The sequence below is a fragment of the Bos indicus genome, chromosome 18, assembly GCF_029378745.1.
Source record: "Bos indicus isolate NIAB-ARS_2022 breed Sahiwal x Tharparkar chromosome 18, NIAB-ARS_B.indTharparkar_mat_pri_1.0, whole genome shotgun sequence".
Lineage (NCBI taxonomy): Eukaryota > Metazoa > Chordata > Mammalia > Artiodactyla > Bovidae > Bos > Bos indicus.
Window position 1 is genome coordinate 53,033,029 of NC_091777.1, and position 12,021 is coordinate 53,045,049.

Below are 12,021 nucleotides of genomic sequence, written 5' to 3' on the forward strand. Positions count from 1 at the left end.
TAGCCTCAGAGCCCTTTCTTCAAATGCAAGCTTACATGGTATATCAATATATTATTTTTAAAACATTTTTAATATATTAAATCACAATGCAATAAAAGCAGATATCAATTCAAAAGCTATAGCCCTCTTTTCCCACCACCACCAACTTTCTACACACTGTTGAAAAAAAAAATTCTTGCATTTAAATGACACGTGGATTACAGAGGCAATTAAAATGTAAAATAGCAACCAAAATCAAATGACAGTGAAAATATTATATATAGAAACTATGGGATATGATCAAAGCCACACTTGGAGCAGGATGATAGCATTAAAATGCTTAAATACATTGAGAGTACCAAAAAGAAAAGATTTTTAAATTGAGCAAAATAAGGTTACCACTCAAGAAACTAGAAGAAGTCCATGAAATAAACCAAAGAAAAAATGTAAGAAATTAAGAAAGGTAAAAGCAGAAATTGATGAAATATAAAATCAAACAGAGCTAGTCAATAAAACCTAAAGCTGGCTCTTTGAAAATACCAGAGAAATCAACAAACTTTTGGCAAGTATGATAAGAGACAGAGAAGACTAATATATAAAAGAAACTGTTTTGATTGAAGTAGAACAGATTAGATGCTCAATAAATATATATAACGAGGGAAGAGTATGTGGATACTTCCCCAGCAGCCACTCCTCTTTGCTCTTTTATGACCGAGGCACTGCCTCCCTTAAAGGAAGCTGAAAATGCCAGATACTCACTTTCCCAGACTGCCTTGCAGTTTCAGGTGGTCACGTGACCAATTCTGGCCAATGAAGGAAGGAGAGAACTAAAAGTTCTGTCCAGTGACTCTCCCTACCTAAGTGGACACTAAGGGAATTCCATGGAGTTGAAAGCTACTGGCTATATCAGTGTTCTCCAATATGAGGTTTCCAGGCAATGGCACAGCTAGGAAGTGAGGATGGATTTTAGCCCATACTCTCAACCCCAAGAACACTATCCAGCCCCAAAATGGGAAATAGCGTCCATATTCACCCCACCCCTCCAAGTTCACATAAGAGTCAGTGACATATATATCAGTGAGAATTTTTCTTCAGTGGCCAGTAAGAGAGATTGGACATAACACGAACAAAGACAACACTAGAATACAAGATAAAAGAGAAACTGATACGTTTAAGAGCGGCTTACATAGATAGAAGATTATTTCTCTCACACATAAAAGGTGACCGTAAGCAGAGCTGGGATGATGGCGCCACAGTGTCATTAGAAACATAGCCCTTTCTGTCTTTCTGCTCCATCATCGTTAGCATGGGGCTTTCATTCTCTTGATCATCTCATGGTCCAAGATGGCTGCTGGAGCCACAGCTGCCTCATCCACGTTCCAGGCTGGAAGCAGAAAGAAGGGAACAAAAAGTAAAAGCAGCTCCATGCCTGATTATGGACTGTGCCCCCCACCTGCCCATTTTTTCCTTTTTGGCCACACTGCGTGGCACGGAAAACTTTCCTGACCAGGGATCAAATCCATGCCCTCTGCAGCAGAAGCACAGTCTTAACCACTGGACCATCACAGAAGTCCTAATCCATGCCCTTTTTAAGGAACCTTCCCCAAAGTCCCATCCTACAACTTCCACTTACATCTGATTGACCAGCTCTTAGTCATGTGGCCACCCTAGCTGCAAAGGAGGCTGGGACATGTAGACTTTTCCCTGGGTATATCACTGCTCCAAAGAACTTCAGGGTCCTGCTCTCAGAGACAGGAAAGAATGGATCCCAGGTAGGCAGCTGGCAGGCTCTGCCATGACAGACCTTGGAACTCCTACTTCCCAAGCTGGACAAAATGGCCTTTCTCACCTAAGCCCAAAGGGAAGGAGCCCCAGATATAGTAGCCAGGATTTGGGAAAGACTGGGGTGGTGTTCTGCCAGGGCTTGCTTTGTGCAGTGGAGAATGAGGCCAGTAGGAGGGGCAAAGGAGGGGAAGGGGTGGCAGCTCAGTTTTCTAGGTCAAGTCATATCCCATATCCTCAGGGTGTGGAGGCTCAGATGTCCCCAGGTCCGAGTCTCCTGTCCCCCTAGGCCTATCTGGGCTTCTGGACTGAATCCTCCAAGCAGTCCAATTCCCCTCTTTAACAGTCCAGGAAAGAAAAATAGCAACAAAGCTTCCCAGGTGGCTCAATGGTAAAGAATTTGCCTGCCAGTAAAGGAGACCACAGGAGACATGGGTTCTACCCCTGGGTCGGGAAGATCCCCTGGAGTAGGGCACGGCCACCCACTCCAGGATTCTTGCCTGGAGAATCCCACAGACAGAGGAACCTGGGGGTCACAGAGAATTGGAAACAGCTCGGCAACTAAACCCTGCTGACCCTGGTGGTCCCGAGGTTGACGCTGCCCTCCCACTGCAGGGGCCCTGGGCGCAGGAAACAGCAATAGCTCCTGATATCTCAAATGTTGATGTTGTCCTTTTGTGTCTCTAGCTCAATGAATTCCTACAAGAACCCTGAGTAATTACCGGCAGTTCCTCCATTTTACAGATGAGGAAATTGAGACCCAGAGAGCCAAAAACCTCGCTCCAGGTCCCGTAGTTCCCACGGCTCCTGGAAGGAAGCTAGCTGAGTTTCCGTCACTCCTCTGCAGGGCCGGCCAGGCCAGGGCACAGGCTCGGAGCCCAGACAGAACTGAGAGCAGACACTTGAGCCGAAGGACTCCAGGAAAAGTGACTTTTCTCACTTATAAGACAGAGATAATAATAGTATCCACCTCTGAGGACTGTTGAAAAGATTAAATGAGCCAATATAAGGAAAGAATTTAGTTACCTAAGTGCTTGGTGAATGCTTTTTAACTCACTCAGGTGGTAGTTTGGGCAACATGCAGATGGATAAGCCAACAATAACCATTTTTCTGTCACGGCTTCTTCCTGGGGGGCTTAATTAAGCCTATGTCACAAGGTCCCCCGTGACAAACCTAGGCAATGTGTTAAAAAGCAGAGACATCACTTTGCCAACAAAGGTCCATATAGCCAAAGCTATGGTTTTTCCAGTAGTCATGTACAAATGTGAGAATTGGATCATAAAGAAGGCTGAGTGCCAAAGAATTACTGCTTTTGAATTGTGGTGCTGGAGAAGACTCCTGAGCGTCCCTTGGACAGTGAGGAGCTCCAACCCATCCATCCTAGAGGAAATCAACCCTGAATATTTATAGGAAGGCTGAAGCTGAAGCTCCAATACTTTGGCCACCTGACTGGAATACAGTGGCCACCTCTTTGGAAAAGACCCAGATGCTGGGAAAGATTGAAGGAGAAAGAAGGGGGCGACAGAGGATGAGATGAGATGGTTAGATAGCATCACCGACTCAGTGGACATGAATCGACTCAACAGACATGAATCTGAGCAAACTCTGGGAGATAGCAGAGGCCAGGGGAGCCTGGTGTGCCACAATCCATAGGCTTACAAAAAGTCGGACACAGTTTAGTGACTGCACAAAAACACAGGTTCCCCTCATTTTACGGAATACAGGATGTTCTTGGAAAACTATAATCATCTGAAAATAGTTTATGAGAAAAATAATACATGTGTACAGTTAGAATCCTGATGCTGAAAGGTTTTTTTTTTTTAATTTAAAAATAAAAGATAACGAGGAATCCCCTGACAGTCCAGTGGTTAGGACTCAGCACGTTCACTGCCAGGGCCCCAGAGTTTCATCCCTGGTTGGGGAACTAAGACCCCACAAGCCATGTGATGTGGCGAACAACAACAACAAAAGAACCAAAAAAAACAAAAAGAAAATCTAAAAATACCAAGATAATTCCAACGCTGCTTATCACAGGTGCCGGGGGAATGTGCCCTCAACACAGATCCTCTGGCTTGCGCCTCACCGCCTCCCTGTGAAATGCAGCTCTATTTCTCCAGTCTCCTAGCTCTTTATTAAAAATACACCTTCCAGGTCTCCCCCTGGGCCCAGGGAATCTGTGTTGTCTCCATGGAAGGGACCTGGAAACTGGATTTTTTAAAATAAATAGCCTGGGTGATTTTTGTCAGCTGCAAAATTGGGGGACCCAGATGCAAGAACTGTCTGACGGACAAAAAAAGGAAATTAAGGCACGAAGAGTAGGAGGCAACTTACCCACAGTCCCTGAGCCAGGAAGGGGCAGGGCCAGGGATTGGCCCAGGATCACACAGCAGGGTTCAGACTGGAGGCTGAGATGGGGCCTCTTCTGCCCCACGGGCCTCATAACTGCTCCCCTTCTCCCCCACCCCCACTACCCACCCCCTCCCCACAAAGCCCAGAGGGTGCTGGGGTCCTCTCAGACCCTCGGATTCCATTAGCCGTGGGTGGGAGCCAAGCAGAAATCCAATGCAGTCTCTGCCTCTCTCTGCCCCCTCCCTCCCTGCTCCCCCAAGATGCCTTTTCTCAAGTAACCTTTCTGACTTGGGGAGGGGCGGGGTGGGGGTGGCAATGACCTTGAGGCCAAAACACACAATGGCCCAGTCAGGCTCTGGAGCTCTGCCAGGCAGAGGAAGGAAGCCTGCCCTGTTTTTCTCCCCTGGGCTGGAATGTTGATTCAGGAGGGAGAGAGAGAGAGAGGAGGGTGAGAGAGAGAAAGGGAGAAGGAGGGGAAAAGGGGGGTGGGGGGGAGAGGAGAAAGAGAGGTGAGGATGGAATAGGAAGGAGGAAGTGGGCAGGAGAACAATGGTGAAAGAGGTGGGTACCTGGCACCAGGGTGCCAAGCCTAGACTTTGGGAACCAAGTGGGGAGTCTGGTCAGCACACACTGTTCAGGGTCCAGAGGGGTCATCCCAGCCCCTCGAGGTTGCACAGGACCAGGGCAGCCGAAGGGCCTCACTTGTCTGCTGACCACAGACGTGGTGACCATCAGGAGCAGGTCTCAGGTGCCCCCAGAGGTAAGGTCACCTTTCTGAATCATCTCCCCTTTTGGATCACGGTATATCTCCTCCTCTTTTTCCCTCTCACTCCACTCTGGCCACACTGATCTCCTGGTTATTGTTTGAACAAACCATGCAACTCCTGCCTCAGGGCCTTTGCACCAGCCTTTCCTGCTGCCGGGAATATTCTCACCATGGATTCTTGAATCACTCTATTCTCTGCCCAAATGTCATCTCTTTAGAAGGAGATCCCCCCAACACTCAATGCCGTCTAGCTTTGTTCTTCAGAGCCTTTATGACACATACACCCACCACTTCATATCTTCATATTATAGTTTTTCCTTTTTTTTTTTGGCCACACCAAAGGGCTTTTGGGATCTCAGTCCCCCAGCAGTGAAAGCCCTGAATCCTAACCACTAGACCTCCAGGGGACTCCACGTTCTATATTTCTTCCTTCACTTGTTCATTATCTGTCTTTTCCACCAGACTGTGAGCTCCATGAGGCAGGAATTTTCCTTCTTTTGACTATCACCTTAAATCGGTGCTTGGCACAAAGTAGATGCTCAATAAATAGTAGTAATAATGATAAGGAGACTTTCTCCACCAGATAACAAAACGCACAGTAGACTTATTGTATCAGTATCTACTTACTCTGTAACAAATTACCCCAACACTCGGCAGCTTTATTATCTCAGTTTCTGTGAGTCAAGAATTCGAGAGCCGGGACTTCCTTGGCAGTCCAATGGTTAAGACTCTGTGCTTTCACTGCAGAGGGCGAGTGTTCGATCCCTGGTCAGAGAACTAAGATCCTGCATGCTGCTTGCTGCAACCAAAAAAAAAGAAAAGGAATCCAAGAGTGGCTTCGCTAGGTGGTTCTGACTCAAGGTCTCTGGTGAGGGTACAGTTAAGAAGATGGCTGGGTTGCAGTCATCTGAAGGCTTGACTGGGACTGGTTGAGAACCCACTTCCTGCCTCATTCACATGAGCATTGGCAGGAGGCCTCAGTTCCTTGCCACATGGCCCTCTCTGCAGAAGGCTTACGACAAGGCAGTTGGATTTTTGCAAAGCAAGTGACTGCATGGGAGGACAAGAGAGAAGCCGCTGTGCCTTCATGATTTGGTCTCAGAAGTCACATACCACCATTTCTGCCATACTCTACCAGCTAGAAGCAAGGCACTATTTCCAGTCACATTCAAGGGGAGGGGAATTCCTCTCCACCTTTCAATGGGAAGATTGTCAAAGAAGTTGCAGACATATTCTTAAACCACCGCAGATGTAATAAGATGTCATAAGTAAAATAGTGTGGAATGAAGAAAAAAACAACTGAGAGACAATGAATGCTGGAAGGTGTCTGAGTCAGTTCCCGCTGCCGTAACAAAATACCACAGACAGGGTGGCTTAGACAACAAATGTTTCTTTCTCATAGTTCAAGAGGCTGGGAAGTCCAAGATCAAGGGGCCAGCAAGGCAGACTTTAACCTGAGGCCTCTTCTTACAGCTTGCAGCTGGGTTCCCGTCACCCTGTGCTCTCTTGGGCTCTTCTTTGTGGGCTCACAGAGACAGAAAGAGAGCAAGCTCTCTGGGGTCTCTTCTTCTAAGGACACTAATCCTATCAGCTCAGGGCCCCACCCTTAATTACTTCCCGATAGGCCCCATTTCCATTCCAGGCACATTGAAGGTTAGGGCTTCCACATATGAATCTGGGTGGGGAGACACAAACATTCAGTTCATAATAAGGGGCAACAGAGGACTTCCCTGGCAGTCCAGTGTTTAAGACTCTGTGCTTCCAATGCTGGAGGGGCAGGTTGGATCCCTGGTTGGGGAAGTAAGATTCCACATGCTGTGTGGCTCAGCCAAAACGATCAAAAGCAAACAATAAAACATAATAAGGGGTGACATGGGGGCAGAATCACTGTCTGCATGCCCCAATTCCAAGAACAGTGCCAGGCAAATACTTGGTATTCAATAAATACTTGATGAGTTTAATAAATGAATGAATGGATGAATTTGACCAATATCTGCTGACTATGTACTCTTGAGAGTCCCGTGGACAGCAAGGTGATCAAACTAGTCAATCCTAAAGGAAGTCAACCCTGAATATTCATTGGAAAGACTGATGCTGAAGCTGAAGCTACAATATTTTGGTCACCTGATGTAAAGAGCCGACTCATTGGAAAAGACCCTGACAATGGGAGAGATTGAAGGCAAAAGGAAAGGGGGGTGGCAGAGGATGAGATCGTTGGATAGCATCACCGACTCAATGGACATGAATTCGAGCAAAGTCCGGGAGATAGTGAAGGACAGGGGAGCCTGGAGGGCTGCAGCCCATGGGGTCGCAAAGACTGAGCAACTGAATAACAATGACCACAGTGTTCCCTCAAGAGGCCCCATGCAAGGTCACAAGACCATATTCTGATGGAGACAGCCTGACCTCACAGAGCTTACAGCCCAGAGCAGGGGACAGGTGTTAAGAGGTCATTACAAAGTCATGACAAAGGGTCATGAAGCCCAGATGGAAAAAGGGTGGTTTCTGAGAGAGAAACACCAGAGCATGTAATTTAGATGGAGGCTCCAAAGCAACCTCCCTGGGATGGTAGTCACAGTTGTATCAGCTTCCTGTGGCTGCTGTAACAAACTGTCACCAATTCAGTGGCTTTAAACAGCAGAAATGCCTTCCCTTACAGTTCTGGAGATCAGAAGTCAGAAATGAGTTTTACAGAGATTGAATCAAGGGGGTCACAGGGCTGGTTCCTTCTGGAGGCTCCAGGAAAAAAAAAAAAAAATCCATTCCTTGCCTATTCCAGCTTCTGGCGGCTGCCAGCCTAACTGGGCTGTGGCTGCATCACTCCCATCATCATCTCACGATCTCTTCTGGGGTAAGCTCTCTCTCTGCCTCCTTCTTATAAAGATGCTTGTGATTACACTGAGGACCCACCAAAATCATGCAGGATCGTCTCTCCAGCCCGTGATCCTGAACTTCATCGCCTCTGCCAAGTCCCTTTTGTCACACAAGGTACCATTCTCAAGTCAGATTCAGACCTGGACCTCTTTGCGTGCTAAGTCGTGTCCAACTCTTTGCAACTCCATGGACTATATCCCACAAGGCTGCTCTGTCCATGGAATTCTCCAGGCAAGAATACTGGAGTGGGTTGTCATTTCCTCCTCCAGGGAATCTTCCTGACCCAGGAATCAAACCCAGGTCTCCCACATTACAGGCGGATTCTTTACTGCCTGAACCATGAGGGTAGCAGATTTCTTTGGGGAGCATTACTCAGCCTATCACAAGGTCAGAGGAGCTTGGCAGAGAAAGCATTTCAAACCAAGGGCCAGGAGGAAGGAAAGCAGATTCAACCCAGCGTGGCAGGGACTTCCCTGGTGGTCCAGTGGCTAAGACTCTGCACTCCCAAGGCTGGGGGCCCACGTTCCGTCCCTGGTCAGGGCACTACATCCCATGTGCTGTGACTAAGGGCTTACTTGCCCCAACTAAAAGATCCTGCCTGCCGCACCTCAGACCCAGCGCAGCCAAATAAATAAAAATGTTAAGTGTGGCAGGAGTGGAGTCAACACAGGGAGAGTGGAGGAGGTGAGGCCAAGGGGGAACAGGGAAGGTGCAGGGCCTTGTAGGCTGCGGTGAGGACCTTGGCTGTCACCTTGAGAGAGATGGGAGCCCCAGGAGGCTCTATGCAGAGGCTGGACGGGCTCTGACTCAGGTCCTAAGAGGATCTCTCTGGCCACCTCTTGGAAGACACTCTGGTAAGCAGACATAAGAGCAGGGAACGCAGGGAGGAGGTGACAGGGGTGCTGACCGGAGGTGACGGCAGCTGGACCAAGACGGTGGCCGTGGAGGTGGGGAGAGATTTTGCCGGCGGAGTCAACAGCATTTGCTGATGGACTGGAGGGAAGAGAGGAGTCAAGGGGTCTCTCAGCCTTTCTCTGAGCAGGCGCAGGAGGAGGGGCTACCATGCATGAGGCTGGAAGGCTGCAGGCAGAGTGGGATCTGAGGTTGGAATGAAGACATGTGACATTTCAGAGGCCAGTGATCGGGCAGATGGCCTGGATGGACCCCAAGGCACACAGGCTCCGAGAGGGAAGTTGGCACAAGTTGTGGACTGTGGTTTTCACCCACCTCGAGGGGCCCCTTATCCTCTCCCCCAACTTCCCCTCACGCCCGGGTGGAGCCAGCCTTGTTTGCTTCCCTCCCGTCATCCGTTTTATGATGGGGAAGGCTGGTTTTCCCCTAACCCAGCAGACACCTCTCCCCTCTGCCTGTCCCTGACCCTCCCGCCTCGGGAAGCCCCGCGCTGGCCTCCTGAAATGTCCCAGCAGGATGGGGCCCCTGCCACCCATGCAGCCAGCCAGATGGGCCCCAAAAGGGGAAGTGGGTCACCCACAGTCACCCGGCACGCGGTCAGCTCAGGACCCAGGGTCTCGTCTTCTTAATGTCCCACCACAGTCCTGGGAGGCAGGGGAGGAAGCAACCATCCTTTTCACATTTCTCACGAGAAAGCTGGGGCTCCAGGAGAGGCCCGAGTTCACCCGAAATGCTCCGCCAACAGGGAAGCTGGGATTGAAACCCAGGTCCTGACAGAAGGATGTCTTCATTGTAAGCACTGCGGACAAGGCGATGGGTGAACAGAACCCAGTCCCGTCCTCCCAGGACCCTCGAAGGGCAGACATAACTGTCACGGACAGTGACAACCCAGCATTGGTCAGGGCTGAGATGGAGGGGGCCCAGGAGTCTGGGCTGGGGATGGCTGAGGCAGCTGGAGAGTCAGGGAGGACTTTCTGGAGGAGGGGATGGCTCACTGAGACCTAGAGAATGAGTGGGAGGGAGTTAATACTTGCAAATATTCCACTCAGAGGGAACAGCATAGGCGAAGGCCCAGGATTAAGAGGAGGAATCTGGAGACCTCTAAATCTAACCTTGTACCTCCTCTGATTAAACTCTCCTGTGGCTGCTGGCAAACTCTTTAGCCTGGCATTCGTTAATTCTTTCATTCATTCAAACTAACATTCCCTAAAGTTTACAGCTAGTGTCAAGACCTGTGGGGACACAGCCTTCCCCATGGGACTGTGACCCTGACTTGGAGAGGGGGTCAGAGAGGGACTCCTGGAAGAGGAGACATCTCCCCCAAGACCTGAGGGAGAAGAACAAGAGATGCTGGGAAGGCGACTTCCCTGGTGGTCCAAGGAAGTGGCTAAGCCTCTGAGCTCCCAGTGCAAGGGACCTAGGTTCGATCCCCTTTCAAGGAGCTAGATCTCACATGCTGCAACTAAGAGAGATAATAATAATAAGAGAGATGCTGGGAAAGAGGCAGGGAAGGGCGTTCCAGGCAGAGAGAACAGCCTATGCGAAGGCCTGAAGATGAGTTCCGAGAACGACACGCTCCCAAAACTTCTCAGGTTCAGTTGAGGCACAGGGCGGTTTGGGAGAGGTTAGAGAGGCCAGCCTCGCAGCCCCCATGTATGGACTTCCTTCCAGGGCACTGGGAAGCGGCGGCAAATTTGTGTGCAGGGGAGAGACAGGAGTAGGCTAATAAGTCAGAGAAACACCGCCCCCCACCACTGGAAGATGAGCGCGATGAAGCCTTAGAATCACAGATGGGTTTCTTTGGAGGTGGGAGGGCGGGGAGGATTTGAACCTAGCTTCCGAAGGAGGGGGTCCAGTTCTTTTGGGGGGCTCCAGCGCTGGACGGGAGGCTTGGTCCTTAGCAGCCGCTAGGTGGCGCTAGGACACCACCGTCACCACCACCCGGTTCTGCTCTCACGAAGGGGCGTCCGGCCCAGAGTCCTGCAGCACCGAGCCCGGGTTGGGGCAAACCCCACAGGCCCTTTGCTTCTGTGTCCTGTGGTCCTGGCCCTCCCAGAGCTGGGGCTTGCTCACGGTGATATTATAAGCATTTAGGTGCTCCTTGGACTCGGAGGGCTCCGGAAAGAGGTGGCTGAGCGGCAGCAGATTTTATCTGTCATCACATTGGAAACTCAGACTGGAGGGTCTAGTTTCCCGCTTCGGGGTCGTGGTGTGTGTGTTGGGGATGGGGGGAGCGGTGTTCTTACCTCCTTCATCAAACTGGGGCTACCAGTCTCCTCCCTCAGATTAGAAACTCATTTCACACATCAGAATGAACCTTCCTTACCTTCCCCCAACAGACTGGAAATCCTGTTCTCCATCCAGGGAACTGGGCATTATCTTCTCTGTCCTACTTGGGAAATCCTGTCTCCCTCCTCAGACTTGATAAGAGCACTTTATTGTCCCCATCGGGCTGGGACTTCTGGTGTCTCCCTCCACCCGTTCCACCTCACCCCCCACCACCACCCCCCCCCACCACCCCCCCACCCCCACCCCCGGCCTCCCGAGGAGAAGATTCACTGGCCGGTTGCCAGTCCTTCTTCTGTCCGTTGAAGGAGCCACGCCCATTTTACCGAGGGGTAAACTGAGGCCCAAAGCCGCGAGGCTGCACGGCCAGGTGGAACTGCAGATGCTCGCCTTCCCCTTTTGCCCCCTTCTCTGCGCCTGCCCTTTGCCCTCCGCGCCCTGGGTAACTCCCCTGGCACCGGGAGTAGGGGAATTTCGCCCGCAGGCCTCTTCACCGCTTGCCTGCCTTTTATTGGCACCGGGCGGAGGCTGGGGGTAAAGTCCGGAGCTGGGCTTGGGGCTCAGGGCGCCGAAGGAGGGAGGGGTGGCGACCTAACCTGCCTGAGGCCGCCCCTGGAGGGGAATGAGCAGGCCGGCATCCTGGTCTCTGCAGAGCGAAACAGGGCGTGGGTTCGAATCTCCCCACTTCTGGTTCCCCACTGTGCGGCCTTGGAGTGGAAACTCTGCAGGCTCTCCCAGCCTCAGTTTCCCCAGCTATGAAAAGAGGATGCTCCCCTGGGTGATTGTGAAGACTCATGGAGTTCCTACATGAGAAACACTTGGCTCAATGGCTGACGGTGACCTTGGAAATCAACATGGACCCCCACCATCTCCTGTCCCCAGGGGTCTACCTCCTAAGTCTCTCCAGTTGACCCTCTCCATTCCTCTTGCACCTACCCTCCCAACCCAAGCCATCTGCTGTCTTGAGGCAGACAGCTGGTCCCCCTGCACAGTCAGAGGGGTCTTTCCAAAACTCAAGCTTGGGAATTCCCTGGCAGTCCAGTTGTTAGAATGCTGAGCTTCCATTGCAGGG

At 50.7% G+C, this 12,021-nt stretch overlaps 1 long non-coding RNA gene across 1 annotated transcript; it reads right to left on the reverse strand.

Moving 5' to 3' along the window:
* Nucleotides 1-51: 51 nt before the first annotated feature.
* On the reverse strand, nt 52-4,219 carry LOC139177141 (uncharacterized). Its single transcript, XR_011561620.1, has 2 exons — nt 4,094-4,219; nt 52-1,363 (listed from the first exon to the last, which is right to left on the reverse strand). It is a non-coding gene; the product is annotated as an uncharacterized lncRNA (long non-coding RNA).
* Between the last annotated feature and the right edge of the window lie 7,802 nt (nt 4,220-12,021).